At 37.5% G+C, this 14613-nt stretch overlaps 1 protein-coding gene across 1 annotated transcript in view; it reads right to left on the bottom strand.

Moving 5' to 3' along the window:
* znf462 (zinc finger protein 462) overlaps positions 1 to 7671 on the bottom strand; it is a 146881-nt gene extending 139210 nt beyond the window's left edge. The window contains 1 exon segment of the mRNA XM_039759718.1: positions 7428 to 7671. The gene's annotated coding sequence lies outside the window, so the exon portion shown is untranslated.
* Between the last annotated feature and the right edge of the window lie 6942 nt (positions 7672 to 14613).

Genomic DNA, 14613 nt, shown 5'->3' with positions numbered 1-14613 from the left:
TGACCTGTTTTTGCTTCTAATTAACTTCTTTTGAATTAATTGTAATTGACTTGCTCTTGAAGACTTAGACTCATTCATTGTTTCTTTTTCCTTAATTAGCTGCCAAACAATAATGAGATACAAAATGAGCCAAAATGGGACCAGCGATTGTGTCCATCACACCATATCTGAAAATAAAGAAAGATGAAGTTCTTAGGAATGCTGATCTGCGCAGTTCCTCAAAACATACGAATGGTGCTCTTAGAAATGAGAAAATCAACAATATCAGAAATGTGTGCCATTGCACAATGACAGCAGCAACAAGCCATTGAATTAAAGAATGGGTTTAATTAACAACAAGAATCGGTGCCTAATTAAGCAACTGGTTGGCATCTGAGGCCCTGACTTAGTTGGTCTTCTGTTGGCTCCCACACTTCATATTTCATTTCTGTTTGGGTGCCATTTAAGGAAAGAAATGAAACAATTCAGAGGAACGATGAAGAAAGTCGGGGGAACAAGTCCATTAAAATGAATGGAAAAGGAGTTAATTAGCAGCAAACATTGGTCACCAATTAAGAAAAGGGTTAGAATGAAAATCTGCAGCCACTGCAGCCCTCCAGGACTGGAGTTTGAGACTACTGGGTTAACTGATCAGTTTGTAAAGAAAAAAAGTCTACATTTTGAGTGAAATGTATCCTTAAACAGTTTCCACCTCTGCCCCTCAGCTCTTGTTAAAGAACACATTTTTAAAGTAACTGCTTGGATCAACAGCACTAACATTCCTTTAACAATTCTTATCAATATTGCTTAATGTTTCAACATAATATTTTGTATTTATGCCACACATCCTTTTCCATACTATAATTATAATTACTAAGTAATTAAAGTGAAAGTATGCCTAATAAAAATAAATTGAAACAAAACACCTAAAACCTCTTTCTACAATCATTAATTATTAGATTATTCAAAATAAATGTACTTTAATAAGGGAGTCCTAATATACAGTTCGGCCTGTAAAGTTTCCCAGTGACAAGAAGTTGATGAAAGCACTTCCAGTATTTGTCATGGCTAAATAACATTTAACTGATGAAAGTATTTTTCCTCTTTTGTACCGTAACCTAACAAGAGATGAGGTAAAACTGTTTTCTGAAAGAGGGATGGATGGCTTTCAGAATTTCCAAAGATTGGAAACATCAATTTTAAAGTAGGAACCAACTTTGGAATATTTAAACAGGTAGAGACCCCAATTTTGCAGATAAATTAATGGGACTTGCTTTTAGTCTTTTTAAGGGCTAACAAAACCTATTGTAGAGTACCATAAACTAAGAAAGACATTTAGAATTTCATTGAAGACCTCTGTTCTATAAGATTATAAAAAATAGATAGCAAACGAAATTTGTAAATGTTGAGGAGCACTACTAGATAAGATAAGGAAACAGGAACCACCCCAGAATTTTTAAAATTGTGAGAATGCATTTTGTAGAGCATCATGAAACAGATAATAAATGGTCTTAAGGACCGTAGTGGCTGCAGGCTTTTCATTCCAACTTAAATTTCTTAATGAGAAGGTAACTCTTTCGGTTAAGCACTTATTGTTCAAGTAACGTTTTTATGTTTTATTTTAGTGGTCCCACTTGTTACGATTATCCATCCTTAATTTCCGATTTTAGTCTTAAGCTGATGCATTTCCCACTTTTATGTGGTTCTTATAAACAATAAGATGCAAATGACAAAGGAACCAGCAGTTCTCTGTTTAACTTGCTGCTATTTACAAATGTATGCTACCTGGTTTAATAAAAAAAAAAAAAAAATTGGAAGGAAACCAAATAGAAAAAAGTGAAGGACTAAGAATTACTCATCTGTTTCAGGATGCAAATCATCTGGATGATATCCTTTTAAAGGGAAAAAAAAAATAAATCAACACGAGAAGTATGCCATGACATGGCTGAATGAAAACACTAACAAGCCCTAAAGTTAAATAAGAGCTGTCATTGGTTATTATTGGATTCTAAATAAGCAGGTTGGAGCAAAACCTGCAGCCACTATGGTGGTCCAGGACCAAGACTGCTGACCCCTCTGCTCTACAGTATCACGAAACAAGAATGGTCTTCAGGATTTCTAAAGGTTGAGGACCACAGGTGTAGACAATAAAAAAATTGGGAATCACCCTTAGAATTTATGATTGTGAAACAGAAAATGGCTTTTAGAAATGACTTAAGACTGAGAATCTTTATTCTTGGGTATAATATAAGGTAGGAAAGGCCTTTTGAATTTCCAAACAGTGAACATTTTGCAGAAACTACTCTGGAGTATCACAAATTAGGAACGGTCTTCAGTTTTTCAAAAGGTTGATTGCCCTCATACCACATGTTCACAAAACAGGAAAAACCTTTAGAATCTCTAAAGGGTGAGAACCCAATTGAAGGCAGAAACACAAAAACAAACTCTGTGCTGGATTCCAAGAAACACTTTCTCTAAATGTTTAAAAACTAACCATTCAGCGTTCATTTCAGAAGTGAACAGGACTCATTTAGAATAAATTACATCTTAAATTCAAGATTTGCTTCTCCCACTCAAGATAATCACATTTTTGTTCACGTATGAACTTCTGTTTGATTTAGGTTGGAACAAAATAGAGAAGGTGCAATCTGCGACACATTTCGAGACAGATTAACAAAGGATTGCATTTTATCTAACACTCGGGTGATGTAAGGTGACACTTCAAAAAAACAGCAAGAGCTAAATATTTCACCAGTCTTATGTATGTAATTTTTAACAGATCTGAGCTAACATGGTCTATTCCAAAAAGGCATTCAGCTCCTTACAGGCATCCAGTCTTGAATGATGGGAAGGAAAAAACAATCTTTACAGTATGAGCTACATAATGTGGATTAAAAAGAAAAAAATCAATTTGTATTATAAAATAAAACATATATTTAGAATAAATCAATCACACTGCTCACTCTGAAAGGAAAAAACTAAAGTCTTCTCTGGTACTTGGAAAACATAGGATAAAATGGCAGATGCAGACACAGTGCCAGAGTTTGGCACGAATTCTAGAAGAGATGTGCATTGGAGCACCCAGGACTGAGCCAGTGATGGGCAACAAGATTGTACAGTACGGACTCCATGCCTCCAATATGGAGATCACATGTTCTTTCTGTGTTCATGTGGGTATTAACCCCCACAACCCCGTCTGCCCACTCGCCCATAAAGCCCAGAAACATTCTGTCAAGTTGATTCGCTCATTTAGGTTGCTTTCTTAGTAAATACTACATAAGGTATTAGTGTTCAGAATAGTCTTGCGTTTGTGCCATATTATTTTGCATTTTACTTTCACTGTTCTATTTGTAAATGTGTTCTGTGACGCAGTTGTCTACATAAAGACTATATATACAAAAACAGACACATTCTCAAATTCAGTCAATCCAGCTCAAGGTCACAGGAAGCCATAGCCCTTTCAGGCTGCACTGGGCACACAACAGGAAACAGCGCTGGACAAGGTGCCAGGCCACCAAACAGCATACAGAAGAGTCCATTTATAGTCAACACTTAAGCTTATGAAAATGAATGGAACTGAATATTTGTTCATTGGAAAAGCAAGTTAGGAAATGGATCTTATAAACGTTTGTAATTATATTGCATTACATCTGTATGCTGAATTATGGTTGACAGAGCAGAGGACTAGATTGCGCTGCTGCCTCATAGCTCCTGGTTTCCAGTCCTGACCTGGTCCTCCCCATATCTACATGTACCTATGTGTTTCTACAAAGAATTTTAATTATCATTCCATTTTTTGTTAGGTTCACTGTCAAGTGCGTGTGCGTATCTTACAATGGGCTCATCCTGGGTTGTGCCATCTGGTACAGACTAGAGCATCCATGGTCCTAAATTTTATACATTGATAAAGAGAAAGAACTGGCAAATTATACTTTACAGGAGTGTGATTGTGTATGTATAAGACTATACTCAAACATCAACTGGCTTCCCATTGGAAAACTTGATTCTCCCTTACACCCAATGTTGTGAAGATAAGTTAAGGCCAAAGTGACCATAAACAGCAGACAAAGAAAACTGATGAATGAGTGGACACTAATAGATTGAAGACTGTCTTATGCCTGAGATTGCCTGGCTCGGGCCCCTGACCATAAACTTTATTTACATGTAGATAGGAAGTTTTAATTTATAGATTCATAGGCACATAGATAGTACTGTTGAAATATCTATCTTTGTCCCAGAGAGATATTTAGCTTTTTACAAAAGCTCAAATAATGTTATGGTTAGATGAATGGGTATATACAAAAAAAAAATATATCATACAGGCACATGAGTGTGAGAGTGTGTGTATGGGTACCGTCATGTGGTCCACTCAGTTTGGTGGTTTGTGCTCATATTTGCCAAAATAGGCTTAGGCCCCTCCAATTCTCAATTTTGTAAGCAGAAAAAAAAATAAAAATCAAATGAGCATGTACACATATACACACACAATATATAGGAGTGTGTGTGCCGGTGAAACCAGAGGCAGAGGGACACTCCACCCAAGTTTGGTTTATGTCTTGTGACCAATTCTGCTTTCAAACAATGAACTGGATTAAATTGGTTATACTATACAGTGCACAGGTAGTTTGGGACCAATTATTTTAGACTTGTAAAAGTTTTAATTTTCTTCAGATTCCATACTGGAGATGGATGCATATATATATATATATATAGTCAGTCATTTTCCAACATGAAAAAACTGTACATATGTTACCACATGTAAATTAAGATGCAAACTCTCATTATAGTTTTTATATATCCATAAGGAAATGAACATTTAAGCACACAAAAATAATTTTTTCCCATATATGATTATTTCAGTAGACTACAGACCCATCATCATTATTATCATTCCAATGACCAATTTTGAGAGGCCACCTTAGCTCTTATTTCTCCAGACATGACAAACATGGCTGTCTAGTAATGGTCATGAAGAAGAACATTAAACAAAAACCAAACTGCAGCAAGAGGAGGTCTAACTAAACAAAAAGCACTAAAATGTTTTAAAAATATACATCGGCACATTTTATTTTAGGAAACTAAATTAAAGCAGAAGCTGTCGAGCAATCAGCTTGTCTTAATTGTTAGGGCAGATCAAGAGGAGCTACCTGAGCCACTATCATTTGTGCAAGTCATGAGGTAAATAAGAAATCACCTGCATAAATCCATAAAATTCAAACTGAGACGGATAGGGTGGTGGGTAGCTGAAGGAAAATGGAAACACAAACGGTAAGGAAAAAAAAAAAAACAAGTTCAAACAAAAAGGAATAGAATGTGTGCAAGGAAGGTTCTTTCATGCAACTCCTCCACAGCCGACATTGGCTAGTCTTAATTCCAAAGACAGATTCCGAGAAGAGACCTCAGCTATTATTTGCCAAATCATGAGCTAAAATAAGGATGCTTTGCACAGAAACATAAAATTAAACAGAGCTGGAGGGACACTAAGTGAATGGAAATGAAGTAAAAAAAAAACAAAGAAAGAGAGAAATAAATAGGCATGAAGACGTTAGCAGAACTGCAGACTAGAATGAGCACCGAGGACAATTAGTCATACTTAGTATGACATTGACATCATCATGGAAGGCCCACAAGCCAGTGTCGCCTTTGGTGGTAAACATGCAATTAAGCCTCTGCACGCAGACCCCATGCTCCTTCAACCTACAAATCAGACTTGTGCCATCTGACCACATAATTACCATGTGGGTGCACCTGCCTCCTTGTCTGACACCAAACCCCACATGCTTAAGTCTGCTCAGTGCTGCCAAACCCCCCCACAACATCTCACTAATTCCCCCACACACACCACACCATGCCCCTCCATTTTCTCTTGAGGTTAAAAGCAACCCAAATCCATCCATCCATCCACCCATGCATCCTTCTGCAGCCTCCTTTTGGTGGCCTTTAATATAATAAATGCAGACTGGAGTTCTCGCCTCTCACTGCTCAGGAGGAATCTTGGCTTCTGCTGTTCCTCCATTTTATGGTGAAGCCCACAAGAACATCCATGAGTCCTTGTCTGACTTGATTCTGTCTGACGCTTAGGCCCTGGCAAAAAGCTTAGTATGCCACCAACCACAAGTAGACGGAAACAAGTGCAAGAAATGTATAAATAAATAAACATGCAAAAGAAGATCAGCCTTCCCAAGGAGCCAAGAGCAAGCAAACAAACAAACAACACCAAAGCCATGGAAGACAACAGACAGTAGGAAAGCAAAAAAGGGGGAAAGGAAAAAAATGGCATGGAGACCCCCTCCTTCCTTCTAACCCACACGCTCCCCCCCACCATTCCCAAAGCGCTACTGTAGCTTCCAAGATACACCAGAAGGAAAGAAAGGAAAAACAGTCGTCACAAAAGAAACAAATGCAAAACGTTTATCATTGAAGTGTGTGAAGAGAAGCCAATGAGAGCTGGACAGAGCTTGAAATGGAGAGAGAGAGAGTGGGAGGGAGAGCGAGCGAGCCAACGAGTGGACTTGCGGAGCCAGACAGCCGAGCGCTAATGGAGGTGCTGGGAGAGGAGAAAGGAGAGGAGAAGAGAAGAGGACAGCAAAGCAAAGCGTGCAATGGCTTCTCCTCCCCACCGCGCGCGCACAAGCCTCGCTACCACTAAATCCGTGCATTGGACCAACCTAGGTGAACCACCACCACCACCACCGCCGCCCCCCTCCCCTTACCAAAAAATAAAATAAATAAATGTTCAAAAACGTCACAAAGACAACCTAGACAAACAAAAGCCTCACATGATATCGGATCGCGCCCCAGCAGCTCCATGGAAGCTCCACTTCCGAGCTGCCCCGATCTCTCCCAAGCGCGTGGATAAATAAAGAGGGGTGGTTGTGGTGGTGGGCAAAAAATAATCATCATATTTATATTAAAAAAAAAAAAAAAGAGGTCACGATCTGGCTGGCTTTGCCGTGTCTAAGAGTCAGCAGCGCCACATTATTTGTTTTTCTTTTTCTCTTTCACTCACTCACTCTGCACGTTTCTCCAGCTCCCTTCTTTTCTCCTCTTATCCAAGTCTCCTCTGGTCCCAAACTAATAAAAAAAAAAGGAAAACAGCACCCCCCACACACACACACACTACCACCACCACCCCCCTCCCCGCAAGCCCTTCACCTTCTCCCAGCTCATTAAAAGAAACGATCATCAGATTTTTTTTTCTTCCCTTCTTGCTTTCCTTTTCATTTCACTTCAACCCCAACGTCTCTCAAAGCTTCTATGGATCAGTTAACAAAAGCAGAAAGACCCCCCAAAAAATATGATTAAACAACAAAAACCCAAGAGAGGAGCAAACAGAAAAAAAGCAAACCCAACGGAAAGATCTCAACGCTGCTTTGTAATATTTTTAAAAGATAACGCACGATAGTCCTAACCTTCTACTTGTTATGGATCTGTCATGTTTTACTTACGGATCGGTCCGGGAAAAAAGAGCGATCTTTGTCCAAAAAGACACAAACTTGCTGAGTGTCTCATGCGTGTGCCCGGTCTAGTGGATGATCGCCATCTTTCCTGCTTCTCCTTTTGCTGCAGCTGCAGATGACCTGAGATCCGTCTGTCTCTGAATAATGAGCAACCAGAGAGACAAGGAAGACAATCTGCAAAGCAGGCAACACACACAAAGAAGTTTTGGAGACTAGCAAGCACCAGGGGGTGCGCAAGAGTTTGCAGTGAAGATAGAGACTAGTGGACAACGTGGTGTGTATCCAGAAGTCCTTTAGATCGCAATCAGACCTAATTAAACGGAAAATCCTTCACCCTCGATGGACTTCTTTATCGGGAGGCATTCCAGTATAGCTCGGACTTTAGGTATTTGCCCTAACGTTTGAGGAGGAGCAGCAGCAGCAGCGGCATAACGCTTGGGCTCCATGAGGCAGCACGGAATCCCTTTATTTGCGGAGATCATAGGCTTTCAGAATGCAAGTCACATGCGACCAGAGAAATGCAAGAAGCTGCCGCCGCCGCTGCTGCTGCTGCTGCTTTTGCTGCTGCTGGATGTTCAGAAGGCAGCCCTTGCTTGGTGGGGAGGGACTCGTTTTTCAACAGGGACTGAAAGACAAAAATATATATGGCGCTGTTTATTACTCATTAAAGCCCTGGAAGCGGCGCTAGTGAAGCCCAATTAATTATCATCGTCTAGCGTGGATGTCCTCAGCACAACGCGCTTGCTCTTTGCAGAAAGCAACCTCAGATCTTGTTAGAGATGGTCTTTAATGGTGTTATTTTACAACTGATTTATGAAGTTCGTACTGTTCATACTCTTCAAATAATGAAAAGGAGCGCCACTGAATTAAGAGATGAACAGATAAATAGCAGGAGCTTTATTTTTAAAATTGGAGAAGCTTCTTCACTAGGCTCTGGAAGTGCCAAAAGCGGATGTACTTGGCTCAGTGGGCACATCACAAGTGTGGCATGTTCAAGGAATGCCCATTTTAATTATGAAAAAAAAAAATAAGTCATTATTCATTTAGTTCACAAAATTGGTTTTCTTTAAAATATGGAAAAAGATGCCTAAGCACAAGGGAAACAAACTGCCATAGCTTATCCTAGAGTGTATTATGGGTACCTCCATATATGTGGGCATTTCCTTTAAGAGAATTCAGGAGCCTTTGCTTCACCAATCCATCATTTTGAAAGTAAAATTTCACATCATTATGTTTATTGTCAGGGTGCATCCAGATAAACTTCCTAAATATTGGAAAAATGTCAAATAAATGGCAATGGGCATGCACTTTATGAAAATACAAGAGCTTTTGCTTCACAAGTCCATCATTCTGAAAGTAAAATTCCACATCATTATGTTTATTGTCAGGGTGCATCAAAATACTTTTCGCAAATATTGGGAAAATCTCCAATAAAAGACCATGGGCATGTACTTTAAGAGACTTCAAGAGCCTTTTCATTACAAATGTGTGACACAGTGGTTAAGGCTTTGGACTTCAGACCCCAAGGTTGTGGATTCAAAGCCTTCTACTGACAGTGTGTGACCATGGGCAAGTTACTTCACCGCCTTCAGGAGAAAACCAAAAACAAAAGAAATGTAACTAATTGTATGGCATATGTTGTAAGTCACCTGGTCTTAGTTTAATAATAATAAATCAATTTTTTTTTTTAAAGATAAAAGGCCAAATCATTGTGTTTATTGTCAGGGTGTATCCATGTAAACCTCTGTTTGGTTAGCAATTACTGATAGCCCAAATATTGAAGAAATGTCCTAACAAAAGAATTCAAGAGCCTTTGCTTCAAAAATGTGTGGCATTGTGGTTAAGTCTTTGGAGGTTGCAGATTCAAAGTCTGCAACTGACATTCCTTGCCAATGAGCAAGTCGCTTCATCTGCCTGTGTTCCAAATGAAAAAAAAAAAAACACAAAAGAAACATAACCAATTGTATGTCATATGTTGTAAGTCGCCTTAGATAAAGGGCTCAGCCTAATAATATATTTTTTGAAAGTAAAAAGGCCAGATGATGTTGTTTATTGTCTGGATGCATCCATCTCAACGATACTAATACTATTACCAATAGCTCAGATATTGAATAAAGAAGGAGCAAAAAGACATATAGAAAAATGAATACTTTTGTGTAACCATAGATTGGGTGGAGTATTCCAGGTCAAAGAAATGCAACTCATTACATTTTTTATGTTATCTAATCTTTTTTGTTTGTAGTGATGGCTGAGAAAAAAAAACATTTACTTTCATGTTTTCATACAGAATGGAGAGAAAACAAGGTATTAAAACAGACATCAACAGTCACCAAATAACTTCAAACAGTTTGAAAAATGTCCATGGAAAAAAAATTAAAAATCTCACCTCTATTGTTGGTCAAGAATCCTGTCTTCAGTTCAAAAAGTCTCTCCCATAGTCTTAAAAATAATGGCACTTTAATGGCATTTTAAGCCATTCCTTGAAGAACTATTTCTTGGCAAAGCACCATTTCATTCTAGGAAGGGTTCTTTGCATATGAATTTGGTTCTTCCTGCTTTGAAAATCTTTCTAATATTTAGAAGAGAGCTGAAATCTTTCACATATTGTGTGTTACCTAGCAGGACACTAACAGATTAAGAAAACCTGGACCTAGTCTGTGTTACTGTATGTGTGCAGCAAGGGGCCTTTTAGCATCATGAGCTCTTGGTATTTCACCAATCTGTTACTGTCTATTCATGACTGTTTACTGCATGGAGCCTGTTATGGAGCCAAACAAATAAACTAAGGTTCTTACTGAGCCTCTCATGTGGATGGGTCTTTTTGGAAGCAAAAATGGTTACCCCATGGCATCGCTCTGAACAAACCTTACTGGCACCTTTATTTTTAAGAGTGTAGGTGAGGGTTTATTTTGGTGTTTATGATGTGCACTGATCATTCCGGAAATAACTATTTAACAATATTTTAGTGTATATATATATATATATATATATATATATATATAAAATATTCAGAATTTAAATAACATTTTTGATTGTAACATTTCTCTGAAAGGATGGAGTGAGCCAAACTATCACTACCTTCAAACACTCATCATTAACAATCAATCCTGGGTGGAACGCCAGTGTGTCACATTTAACACCTTTTGTAATAGTAAAATAGTAACTTGCCTTTTAATAATTGTGTATTTATTTACGGCATTAATGGAAATAAGAATAATCAAAATAAATGCCAGATTGGTAATATCTCATTGGACTGGCTAGGCTGGCCATTTATAAATCCATAAAGGAGAAAGTGAATTCAAATAAACAACGTGACATGATAAGAATATTTCATGGACTTGTAAAAGCAAAGGGTGTATTTGGAATGTAAATACTACAGAATGACTGCAAATGTGAACTCTTTTGAGAAAAAAAATGGTGTGTTCATGAGGCAATTTATAAATATGAAGATAACCAATTGATTTTTCTTATTTGATACATGAATTAAGTATTGTTCTCTTTTTGGGGCGAGATGGGGTTTTCTTTGCTGGCTTTACTTTCGTAATTATTTGTTGAGCATCGATTAACAAAGTTCAATTCAAAATTCAAAAACATTCTCTTTAAATAATATTTAAATAACATTTTTGGGTGGAACATTCCTTTGAAAGGATGGAGTGAGCCAAACCCATTACTACCTTCAAACACTAATCATTAAGAATCAATCCTGGGTGGAACACCAGTGTGTCACATTTAACATTTGTAATAGTAAAAAGGTTTCTTTCTTTCTTTCTTTCTTTCTTTCTTTCTTTCTTTCTTTCTCTTTCTTTACACTATTTACTTCCACAATATATTGTTAGCATCTGTATAGATCAGAGTTGCTCAGGCTCTGGAAGTGCCACTAGCGCCATTTACTGGGCTCAGTGGGCACATCCCAAGTGTGGCATGCTCAATAAGTGCCCATCCTAATTAGGAAAAAAATAAGTCATTACTTATTTAGTTCAGAAACAGTTTTTATTTTCTTAAAAATATGGATGATAATCATATTTGCCACTGGAAAGATGAATGCCAAAAAAATTAAAGCTTCTAAAAAAAGCAAGGGAAATAAACTGCCATAACCGATCCTAGGGTGTATTATGGGCACCTCCATACATGAGGGCCTTTCCTTCAAGAAAATTCAAGAGCCTTTCCTTTAAAAATGTCTGGTGCAGAGGTTAAAGTTCAAACTCTAAAGTTGTGGGTTCAGATTCAACTACTAATACTGTCTGACTATAAGCGTGCCGATTCTCCTGCCTGTGTTCCCACTGGACAAATACAAAAAGAAGTGTAAGTTATGTTGGATAAAGTCCTTATCTTATTAGTAATAAATCAGTCTTTTTGAAATGAAAAAGGTCAAATCATTTTGAGTAGCAGTAATATAAGACAGAAATTGCCAAATTGGTGATTGATGACTTTAAACCCCACCCCAATTATAATTTATGAAACATGATGTGTAAAAAATGATTTAGGAAAAGATGAATTATGAAATTTGATGTATGAAATTTAGTCCCACCCCAAAAATATGAATTATGAAATTTACCCCACCCGAATTATAAATTATAGAAATTTATACCATTACCCCCAAATTATGAATTGTAATACTTATGCTCCCATCCTGACACGTAACGTTATTGTAAAAACACCAGAATCAAAACTAAAAAATATACTTCTCTTGTTTGTAATACATAGCCAAGCAAGTGTGCACCTTTGAGCACTCATCAAAATAATTTGAACGGTGCCCATCGTTCATATCAAAATATACAAAGTTCATAAGGTAAGGAAAGTAAATGCAAAGGAATGTAATAACATATTTTCATTAATCATAATTTGAGGAAGGGCTTAAGGTCATCAGTCATCCATTTGACACTTTTTGTCTGAAATTTCTATTATTTTATTTATTGTCAGGGTGCATCCATGTAAACATCTGCTTGGTTAGGATTAATGATAGCTGAAATATTAGGAGAACATCCAACAAAAAGACATGTCAGTGCAACCATGGATTATAGATAGATAGATAGATAGATAGATAGATAGATAGATAGATAGATAGATAGATAGATAGATAGATAGATAGATAGATAGAGATGGAGATGGAGACACTTTGACCAATAGATAAGACTTTAAAAACATATAGAGTTTGCTTTTCACAAGAAGCACCTGCAAGTCTAAACTGTTCAAAGAGTTTAAATATTTACCAGTTCACAATTAAATTGTATATAAATAGAGATGGTTTACTACTGAGCCTACGCTCCCTAAAATGGGGTGCCAGTCAAAATGACTTGAAAGGCACAACCCAGAATGCTCAATTAGCTTATTAAAGAACCCTACAGTAACAGTTAAAGATTAAAGGAATCACTGGAAAAAAGTTAACTACTCTCTTCTTGAGAACATTTAACTGGCATGGTGTTCATGGAAGGAAACCAAGGAGGAAGTTGCTGCTCTCCAAAAAAATTGCTGCACACCTGAAGTTTGCCAAACATCACCCTGCTACACCACAATGATATTGGAAAAATGATATAAATTTCTGCTATGCCTAAAAGTGCAACGGCTTTTTGTGACGTTCTCATGTCACGCTTTAAATCGGGCTTACTTTAAAACCTACATATATATATATGGTATCATTCTTTTCAGAATTTATCAAACTTTAATGCGATGTTGTTAGATTTTCATATTCTTATTCCTTTTTTAAAAAAAATCAAGAACTCACATGATGCGAGACGAGACTTTGTGCCAAGAGATTTAACCACACCCAGGGCCAGAAATAAAAGACAAAGAGTAGGGCAGCTGCTGTACAGGCTTTAAAATGTTCGAAGCGCCGCACGAGATGCAGATCACACAGCCTGGTGGCAGCAGCAGCAAGCCAGCAGCTGATCGAGCAAAGAGGAGGTAAAAAAAAAATGTATTTGTTTCCCATTGTATCACCACTTAAGAGGGGGTTTTAGAGAAGCAACCATGTCTCCTTGGGGTGCGTTCAGTCCCCTTCTTCACAACACGAGCGGCAGAGACGCGAAGGTGGCTGGCACGTAGCACAGGCCCCTGGCAAACAAAGCGAGCAGGGGGCGAACCCACTAGTTATTATATAATAATCTTTTACAATCTTTTACAAGTATATATGAAGTTAAAACAGAATGAATTATTAAACTTAAAGAAAAGAACTGAATGTAACTCAAGAGTTAACTTGAAGCTTAAGCGCATGAGGTCTCTGCCTCATCTTAGAGAAGCCACCAACGTCATTTTCCATGGTTAGAATAAGGTAAATGAGTATCAAACACCCGCCCGGAAAGTGGGAATAAAATGATGGGAAAGCCCATACAACTCTCCCAACTTAATAAGGGGGCATTCAGAATAATGGGAGAATTGACAAGAATCAGAAATTACTGGTGGCTTTAGTTGATTGGAGGAGATAATAAAGTTGGGCATATTAAGAGTCAGATAATGTGTTGCATTAGAGAAGGTGATGGCAATTAGAAAAAAAGTATAAATGGAGATGAATTGTTTAGTTTGGGGTGCACTCCATGGAGTAAGACATTTGTGCATAACTGTGTGCAAATAAAGAACTGTTCTGCATCCTCATCTAGACTCTGAATTGCCTTCCTTGAAGAGAGATAAAAGTTTTATCCATGATAGTACCAAGTTATGTAGCCTACTATAAATTAAAGATTTTTTATTTTTCCACATATTAAGTTCTTCTTCAAAGCCCAAAGACCCAATTTCATATGCAAAGGACTCTTCCAAGAACGAAATGCTTCTTTATCAAGCAATTGTTCTACAAGAAACCACACAACTCAATAAAGGGCCATTTTAGAGGCTTTATTTTTAAGGATGTAGGGTATCAAGTTAGATGTTTCATAAAGATATACAGGAAACATTATTCATTTAAAATGAATTTCAATTACTTAGTTTTAACACTCAGACTCATGAGTTATGGAGGTATCCATATCCACCTTAATAAAAGGAGAAGTGACTGCGTGTCTTTCCGTATGTCTGTCAGGCTGCTGTGTCTATGTCAATCTCAAAGATGGCATATCACAAACATTTTAAGTAATAAAATGCATTACATCTGTCTTTCTAATAGATGGCACATTACAAACATTAATGCTGCTTTTGTGAATCCCATACCAAATGGCATATAAAAGACACATCTGCATTGCATGGTGCA

Source organism: Polypterus senegalus, chromosome 7 (genome assembly GCF_016835505.1).
Source record: "Polypterus senegalus isolate Bchr_013 chromosome 7, ASM1683550v1, whole genome shotgun sequence".
Taxonomy (NCBI): Eukaryota; Metazoa; Chordata; class Cladistia; order Polypteriformes; family Polypteridae; genus Polypterus; species Polypterus senegalus.
The sequence above is the reverse complement of the archived record's forward strand: the minus strand, read 5'-3'. Positions and strand labels throughout refer to the sequence as shown.